Source organism: Bubalus kerabau, chromosome X (assembly GCF_029407905.1).
Source record: "Bubalus kerabau isolate K-KA32 ecotype Philippines breed swamp buffalo chromosome X, PCC_UOA_SB_1v2, whole genome shotgun sequence".
NCBI classification, from domain to species: Eukaryota; Metazoa; Chordata; class Mammalia; order Artiodactyla; family Bovidae; genus Bubalus; species Bubalus kerabau.
The window spans coordinates 148181691-148191527 of NC_073647.1; the positions used below are offsets into that span (position 1 = coordinate 148181691).

Sequence of the window (9837 nt, forward strand, 5' to 3'; positions counted from 1 at the left end):
GTGATGAACAGGGAAGCCTGGCAGGCTGCAGTCCGTGGTGCTGCAGAGTCAGACACAACTGAGCAACTGAACAACAACGGGCAAGCCAAAGTGTTGGAGAGGGAATATTCTAGAGGCAACCTTCAGGCACATGAGCTGGATAGGTGTTGCAGCTCCCTTGCCTTGTGGGTTAGGCTCACTGGCCGGCTCCTGAGGTCCCTGGCAGGATTGAGCCCCAGCTGCCCGCTGAGATTGCTGACTCATCACCACTCTTTATTGTCTTCCTTCTCTTCCAGCAGCCTCTGCTCATCTGTGGCCAAGTTTCCTGAGATCACCTCCCAGACCAGTCACTTGTGTTTGCTCCCTTGCTTCAGGGACTGCTTCTGGAAACCTCAAATTGTGGCGAAAGGAAAAGCCCTGTAGAGGGATGACTCTAAGCAGAGAAGCCCACCCAGCATTTCCTATTAGGCTGAAAACAACATATCACTCCTATTTCGTGTGCACAGCTGATTTCCTGTGCCAGACTCTGACACATCATTTTGAGTGGGTAAGTGCAGGACACCTACACTTTGCATCGGCAGGCACAAGGACATGGGGACAGGTCTTGGACCTTTGTCCACATCACTTACAGCCAGGCCACCAGCCAGGAGATGGCATGGAGAAGCCTCTCTGTGGTGGAGGGCTGCCATCCATGGCTGGGGCGAGAGACAAGAGGGGTCGAGCTCAGTCCATTTTGACTGCAGCCATCCACACAGAGATGGAGCGGGCATGCCACCTCTTGCTCTGGACCCGACCTCTCCTTGGCAGGCTCCCAGACCCATCCCTGCCTGCTGCTGGCTCTGCCAGAACCTTCTCCCTCTTAGGGCTTTTGAAAGAGATTCTTTCTGTTGTTTTTAGCAAAATATAACCCAACGTGACTGGGAATTGCATACTTGAGTAAGTATGCATACTGGAGCAAGTCAGAAAAAGACGAATGCCCAGCAATCTTGCTCTGTTTGCACTGTTCCAGGGATCATGACCTCCATCTGTGTACGTGTGCAAGGGAAGGAAAGCCACGTGGAGACTTGCACATGTGCCAGGTAAGCAGGAGCATGAGGGCTTCTGTCAATTAAGGCAGATGGTTTTCATGTGAGTGGCAAAGCTTATGGCGCTGAGTCGTGCTTATTTTTCACCCTCTCTTACTTTGAATTGGGCTCAAATTGAAGTGTGAAAATGAGATGGCAGATGGATTTAACAATTCCTTCCCTGTTCCCACTAACTGCTCTCTTGGGTCAATACCTCCAGACTATAAATTAAGCCTGAAATTTTCTATCAGGTCCCTTCTACCTGCTTGGTCTCATCTCAGTTCAGACTAATTTGGTTGTTGAGTTTTAAGAAGTGCCCTCTATGACCCCACATTTCTTTTCAAGGTTGACCCATCCAGATCTCAAAGGCTTGAAGACTTTTGGTATTGTTTTTCTTCTTGATCACTATCTCATCGAACTCTCCACTCCATCACTCTTCAGGGGTTTGTCCTTCACAGCACTTTTCCAAGTCACATTTCCCTTTTGATTTCCACCATCTGTGTCTCTTAATACAAGGACAGAAGATGGCTGGTTTATCTGAATTCTTGTACTAGTATTCTAGTGGATTTCCTTTCTGGAGTTGGAGCACTTCCTATAGAGCAGGGTCCTATTAATCTTCAAAACTGCTCAGGACTTCCCTGGCCATCCAATGCTTAGGGCTTTGGGCTTCTATTGAAGAGAACACAGGTTCGATCCCTGGTTGGGGATCTTTATACTCCCCCGTGTGGCCAAAAAAACCCTTCTCTGTTAGTAACTTTCAAATATACAATATAGTCTTATTAACTGAACTTTACCATGCTGACATGACATCCCCGTGATGTGTTTATTTTATAGCTGGAAATTTGTACCTTTTGAGTCCTTCACTCATTCTGCCCAACCCGCTGCCTCTGGCAGCCAACATGGTGTTCTCCATGTCTGAGTTTGCTTTTTTGGTTTGGATTTTTTTTTAATATTCCATTTTTAATATGGTCCTTGTCTTTTTCTAATATATGTCATTTAGCATAATGCCCTCAAGGTTCATTTATGTTGTTACAAGTGGCAAGATTTTCTTTTTATGGCTGAAAAGTGTTACATTACATATGTGTATACTATACATATATCTCTCACATTTTCTTATCTATTCATCAATCAGTGGACATGTAGGTTGCTTCCATGTCTTGGCTATTGTAAGCATTAGTACATTGAACATCAGTGTACATATATCTTTTCAAGTTAGTGTTTTCATTTCCTCTGGGTAAATAACCCAGAAGTGGAATTGCTGGATTGTGTGGTAACTCAATTTTTAATTTGTTGAGGAACCACCAAACTGTTTTCCATAGTGTCTGTGCTAATTTACATTTTCACGAAAAGTACACAAGGGTTCTCTTTTCTCTGACTTGCTTTAGTTTGTATTATCATCTCTAGATCCATCTATGTTGCTGCAAGTGGCATTATTTCATTCTTTTTTATGGCTGAGTAGTATTCCCTTGTATACATGTCTGCTATTTTTTTTTTTTTTTTTTGGTCCGTTCACCTGTAAATGGGCTTTTAGGTTGTTTCCATGCCTTGGCTGTTGTGAATAGTGTTGCTGTGAACATAGGGGTGCGTGTATATTTTTCACTTACAGTTTTCTCTGGCTATTTATATACCCAGGAGTGGGATTGCAGGAGCATATGGCAGCTCTATTTTTAGTTTTTTTTAGGAACTTCCATACTCTTCCCATAGTGGATGCACCAATTTACATTCTCACCAACAGTGTAGAAGGGTTCCCTTTTTTCTCCACACCGTCTCCAGCATTTATTGTTGGTAGGTTTTTTGATGACGACCATTCTGACTGGTGTGAGGTGATACTTCATTGCAGTTTTGATTTGCATTTCTCTAATAATTAGCAATGTTGAGCATCTTTTCATGTGCCTGTTGGCCATCTGTATGTCTTTGGAGAAGTATCTATTTAGGTCTTCTGCACATTTTTTGACTGGGTTGTTTTTGTTGTTGTTATTAAGTTGTATAAACTATTTGTATATTTTGAAAACTAAGCCTTTGTTGGTTGCATCATTTGCAAATATTTTTAAACAGTCTGTAGGTTGTCCTTTCATTTTGTTAATGGTTTCCTTTGCTGTACAAAAGCTTGTAAGTTTTATTAGGTCCAATTTGTTTATTTTTGCTTTTATTTCTATTGCCTTGGGATACCGACCAAGGCAATAGAAATAAACATTAGTACAGTTTGTGTCAGAGAATATTTTGCCTATGTCCTCTTCTAGGAGTTTTATGGTCTCATCTCTTATATTTAAGTCTTTATGGCTTGATGTTCTTCACACATCAATGTAGAAAGAGATTCTTCATTTTTCTCCCACACAGATGCAGAGCACTCCATTCCATTCCATTATTAGTTACTTATCAATCAACATTTAGACTGTTTTAAATCTTTAGCTGTTTTAAATAAGTAGTATACATTCTGCCTAAATTCTAATATTCTATAATATGTATCTTTACATTTATCAATGTCATTGACTTCAGATTTTACTATATGTGCAATGAGAAAATATTGATAGATTTGCAGTGAAAGAGAGAAATGATCCCATTTATTTTTGCCAGCGAGGTTATCTAGATTGAAAGCAAAGGACCTGAGCACAGGCTAATGAGAAAGATAGAGTACGACTCAAAGAAGAACCAAAAAATACAAGTTACTTTTGTCAAGAAGTCTGGCTACCTGTCAGGACAGAAAAACAGCCTTTCTACTGCAGTTCTCAATAACTGAGTCTGTGTCATGAAATAAAGTAGTTCCTCTGAGATGCTGAGCTTCTGGAATTTTGAGCACATGCTGCTTGTTGCACATTGCCTGGGGGGCCCTCTGCAGAGAGGGGCCAGTTGTGTTATGTGGTTTCCATACCAAATCATATGGTTTCCATACCATAGGCAGTCAGTCTGTTAGTTAGCCGACACAAGGGCCAGTCACCATCTCGGCCTATCAATAGCCCAGTTCTGAAAGTTTGAAGAGTTATAGGCTGGATTTTTTCCAGCTCTAAAAGCAGGGCCCTCAAAGGAGGGCTGACAGCAGTCCCCTGAAAACAATCTACTTAAGTCACACGAAGAATGTTTAAATTTTTAAGTTCTTGCCAATGTCTGTTCAATTCATGTAAGGCTCGCTTAATATTTAGTTGAAGCTTTGAAGAGAATTACATGGTGAAGGCTTTGCTGGGGGTGGAAGCTGGGGTCTGGCAACAGGGCAAGAGTTCTTCATTTCTTTTGCCACTGCAGTGTTTCATCTTAGAAAAATATTTTGCAACCCACTGACACATCTGTTGGCCACATGGAGGTCAAATCCGGATGAGTATGAATTAGAATTATTTTGCCTCCATCTCAGAAAATTCGGTAATTAAAATAAAGGTGAAGTTCAGGAAAGTTATGTCTCTGTTCTTAAAGATATTAGTACTACTGTCTGATTAAGGAGCCTTGGGTCTGAGTCTGGGGGCCCTTGTGTGCTCTTGGCTCTTACTGGCAGACTGCTTCCTATGGGAAATATAGAATTCAGACCCTTTGTGGTTCCACATAAGCGCCCATGTGTTAAGAAACCAAAGCTTCCATTTCTAACTGCACAAGTGGAGACCACCCAGGCCTGGGAGAACTGCTGGGATCCAGCTGCTCAGATGTGACATTGTAATTATTCAAAGGATATTTGCATTCGTTTTTTCTTAGTTTTAGAAAGTGAGCTTGATATGAGATCTGAAATTGTTTCTCTGAGCTGTCAGGGGTGGCTGCAGGCCTGGCCTGGCTCAGGTGATGCTGTCTTTGGAACACGGAGGTGGGGTCCCCTTTTCCAGTCAGGTGTGTGTGTGAGAGGAACAGAGCCTGAATGACTTCAGCACAGTCCCTTCTCACTCTTACAGGCCCTGGAAACACAAGGCATTGATTCCTGACTTCCCATATCCTGACCTTGACCCCAAGCCCCAGTGGGACCCTAGTTCAGGATCCCAAGGATGACTCCTTGACTTGGTGTGCCTCCTGAGTCGAGAAAAGACACCAACAGCCATGCTTTCCTTTCAAATCACTTACAGCAAGACAGAGGGACTATTTTTGTGGATGATGATCTATATTAAATCACATTCCACAGACCTCCTACTTACTGAGCTGTTGTTCTAGAAACGATGAACTTGGGAAGAGAAGCAGGAAATATGCTTGGGCTGTAAGCAAACCGGATCCTAGAAATCTTTTGGTCTCATCCTAGGGCCTTAAACAGTGACTCTTAGTGCTGCCATAGCAGAGTTTGAAATGGTTATTATATTCTGCTGAAATAATATTAGACCGTGTGATAGTGAGTCACAGCACTTAAACCAGTCCAGATTCCCCCATCTCCACATCAGCTCCTGTTCTATAATGTCAGATTGGTGCAGGTGGACAGCAAAGACCACTATCTTTCTAGCAATGCCACAGGCTCCATGCTGAGGACAAACGTTTGAGCTGATGGCAAGGAGCAGTAGAAGAAGAAAAATACAGAGAACACTTGGAAAGAAGAAAGAGGGGCTGAGCGTGCAGCACAGGGCTTAATGTCTCAGACACAGGAACGAAAGGCAGGGGGAAGAGGGGAAAGAGGAAGGAAGACAGCAAGGAGGAGGAAGCAGGGCTTCAAGGGCATTTGGACCTCATCCTTAATGCCCGCTCTAAAGAGCTGGATCGTTCAGATTTGTACACAAAGTGAAGACACATTTTACACCAGGAAAAAGGGAGAGTTCTCCGTGACTAGGGTGTCCCTATAATTCATCTTCTAAACCAGGACTTTTTCGTGTAAAAGGGTGTGCCCAGTGGATGAGATCCAGGGACACATGGTTACCCCTGCAGGCCTGTGAGAGACCAGGAAAGAGTGGCCATCTAAGGGACATGTCTACGTGTGGGTTCATTTTCAAGTTCATGATTTGGCGCTTCGGGTCAGCTCTGCCCTCGGTAAAGACTGTGTACTGAACCAATCAATAGACTTTACTCTTGTCATTCTTATCGAAATTGGAAATTTAGGGAATTCCCTGGCGGTACAGTGGTTAGGACTCCACACTTTCACTGCAGAGGGTAGGGGTTCAGTCCCTGGTTGGGGAACTAAGATCCCACAAGCTGAGGGGCAAAATAAAAATAAATGAAATGGAAATGACTCTACCATTGCATCTTAAGTTTAAGGAAATTAATTCTCAAAAGCATCCCTTGTGGGAGGGTGAAAGGAGTCATGTTATATTTGAGTTCATATGAAGCCTTTCATATCAAAATCCTCCCTAAATTATTTTAACAAGATATTTTTAGTGGAAGACCTATTAGCCCGAAATGACCTCAGTCAGTCCTGATTTGGGATACCTATGAAAGTCACTAGTAAAATATTTTAATAAAGATTTGGCCATTTTTCCTGGACATAAGATGATATCTAATATGTTTTGACTGCTTACTGGGGGCCAAGCACTGGCTAAACCTTTTACTCATATCAGCTCATCAATCCACTGAAAATACCTATGAGAGAGGAACTGTACCCTCCCCCCCACCCCTACCATTTTGCAGAGGGAAAAACTGAGGCACAGGAAGGCTCAGTGCCCTCACAGCACAAATTTTAAATCTCTCCCCTGGAGACAGCTTGATAGTTTGGAAGAGAATTGGCCAAAGAGCCAGGAAACATCAACCCTCCGCCCACTCCAAAATCAGCCTGATTCTCAAGGATAACAGCTTTTAGATGTCTTTAAACATAGAAAGTATTACATACCTTACTTGCCAGACTTTGTTGAAATAAAATGCAACTCTTGCAGACAAATCTGTCCTGAAAGGATCAAAGTTTGCCACAACTGAGCAGTTTTGAAAGTGAGAAGTCAAGGGACTCAGAGGCATGTCTTTTGCCCTGGTTGGTTCTGAACGCTTGAGTTTGTCACCTCAACTTCTTGTCTTCCCCATCTGTAGACTAGGGATGGAAATGTATTTTCAGGTTTTCTCAGGGTTATTTAGAAGGTAAAAAAATAAGGTATTTGAAAGCTCCTTTAAGATTTATAAATTTGTTGTTCAATCACTCAGTCATGTCTAGCTCTTTGCAGCCCCATGGGCTGCAGCAGTGCAGGCCTCCCTGTCATTCTCCAAAGGACCATCTCTGGGAGTTTGCTCAAACTCAGGTCCATTGAGTCGGTGATGCCATACCATCACAAATATGAGGGACTGTGCCTATGATCTGTGCACGTAGCTTTTTTCACCCTGAAATGAACATGAATATTTCAGGTGACTTCTGTGTTGGGTCCCACACTAATTCTGATTCCTAAGTTTGTTCATTGCCAAGTGGCTTCAGAGTAACTTACTGATTTGTCTAAAGCAGTCTGGCTTCCTCCCTGTGGGTGAAACCAGCAGAGAAGTCAGAGAGTTTTGGAACTTACATCCAGATGTTTTCAAAATGCTTTCCAATGTGCACTCAACTGCCATGGTATTTCTCCATTTCCCCAAAGATTCAGGAAATAGAAATGTTTCCACATACAGCAGTGTATACTCTCAGTTACAGCCAATATGCACGTTGACTATTTTGCCTTGAAGAGGTTTCTGTATAGTTGGAACATTCTAGACAGACAGTGACACTTGGCTTCTGAGCATTTCCCCCCCCTTTTCTTTCTTTGTTTCTTTATCTTATCCAAAGACCCCCATCCAAGGACCACTAGAAACACCTGTAGTTGACATGAACATATTGTAGAACATGTTGGGTTTATTGCTCTGTACAGAGACTTCCCATCATGGGGAGCCACTGGCATTTCATTAAGAGGTTTTTAAAAAGGATTTATTTTAGAATTTGGGCTTGTGTTAGGTGACTTGGAGGAGAGTTTGAGGAAATAGGGTTTTGCTTTAGAGTGGATACTGAATAAGTGGGTGTCTTTCCATGATTGGGTATTTTAATCTTAGTTATAAGGCAGAAGAACTACATCAAGGACAAAGCTATAGTTGGTAGAAGCCACAGTCGTTTGAGCAAGACAGGACACGTTTGGTCATTTTTTTGACCTTACAATGCTCATGTTTTGTCTTCCGTATTCAGGACAGTCTCATTTTTGTCTTGATCACTCCTGGTCATGGAGTGGCCTTGTCTGACATTGATGGTCTGTGAAATATTTCTGTTCAGAAGAACACCCAGACTCAGCTCTGAGGACCAGGCCAGCTTCTAGAAACATCATTGCCTAGTTGATAAGGGACTGCTTTTCTGTTTTTTGATCATTACTATGAAATCCAGTGTACCTTAATGAATTTTTACAAAATAAACACCCTTGTAACCACCATGCAGGTCAAGAACTCAAGCTGCGCCAGTCCCTCCCAGTGCCCATCTCAGGCCCAGTCCCAAAGGACCCACTGCTCTTTCACAGCAATCACTTCCTTTTGTTTGTTTATCATTTTATTACACAGGGTCTTCTCCATAGTCATTGTGATTTGGTCTGCTGCTGCTGCTGTGTCGCTTCAGTCGTGTTCGACTCTGTGTGACCCCATAGACGGCAGCCCGCCAGGCTCCCCCATCCCTGGGATTCTCCAGGCAAGAACACTGGAGTGGGTTGCCATTTCCTTCTCCAATGCATGAAAGTGAAAAGTGAAAGTGAAGTCGCTCAGTTGTGTCCGACTCTTAGTGACGCCATCGACTGCAGCCTACCCCTCTTCCGATCATGGGATTTTCCAGGCAGGAGTACTGGAGTGGGGTGCCACTGCCTTCCCCTCTTGACTGCTTTAGGTATTAAAAAATAGGGCTCTGCATGTGCTTATATAGTGTGAATTATTTGATAGGTTGCTCTTTCTGGTAGATTTTCCCACCATTTTAAAGTAAAGATACACATCTTTCAACCCTGAAATTAGGTGCATTCAATTTTAACAAATTATTTTTGAGTTTTAAAAAAATATGTGGTAGAAATTTTGATATAGTTAATACAATCAATTAGTTTCATTAGGAGAAGACAGACTATTTTCAGGAATGATTAGTTCATGAAAGTATCCAACTATGTTGATAAGAAGAAAATAAAATGACAAAATGCATGTTACAGTGCCCCCAAAGATGCTTTAAAAACTAGTAAGTCATGGCAGATGATGTATATATTCATGAAGCTTTAATTTCATGCAGTTATGCATTTCTCACAAATCACTTTGGTTGTGTGATCTTCACACTGAGGGATGTGTTTAGATAAAGCCATTTATGATTTCAGTTGTTAAACTGCAATATTTTATAGCATTTATTCAGTGCATCCTGATTTCTTTAAGGTTTAAATGTTACCATTTTTCCTGAAAACTAAAAAGTTTCTCCTAGTATAGAGGACCTGTCAGCTCCTATTGTTAAAACTGAAACTGCCCTGAGATAGTCTTGAGTTTTAAGAACACATTTTACTTTCACTGTCCGATCAGTTCAGTCACTCAGCCGTGTCCGACTCTGCGACCCCATGAATTGCAGCATGCCAGGCCTCCCTGTCCATCACCAACTCCCAGAGTTCACTCAGACTCAAGTCCATTGAGTCAGTGATGCCATCCAGCCATCTCATCCTCTGTCATCCCCTTCTCCTCCTGCCCCCAATCCCTCCCAGCATCAGAGTCTTTCCCAATGAGTCAACTCTTTGCATGAGGTGGCCAAAGTATTGGAGTTTCAGCTTCAGCATCATTCCTTCCAAAGAACACCCAGGACTGATCTCCTGTAGCATGGACTGGTTGGATCTCCTTGCATCCCAAAGGAATCTCAAGAGTCTTCTCCAACACCACAGTTCAAAAGCATCAATCCCTCGGCACTCAGCATTCTTCACAGTCCAACTCTCACATCCATACATGTCCACTGGAAAAACCATAGCCTTGACTAGATGGA

The 9837-nt window shown here is 42.6% G+C and overlaps 1 long non-coding RNA gene across 1 annotated transcript; it reads left to right on the plus strand.

The window, feature by feature from the left end:
• Nucleotides 1-262: 262 nt before the first annotated feature.
• On the plus strand, nt 263-8885 carry LOC129639700 (uncharacterized). The gene is made up of 3 exons (XR_008708551.1): nt 263-526; nt 989-1058; nt 8412-8885. It is a non-coding gene; the product is annotated as an uncharacterized LOC129639700 (long non-coding RNA).
• Nucleotides 8886-9837: the final 952 nt, after the last annotated feature.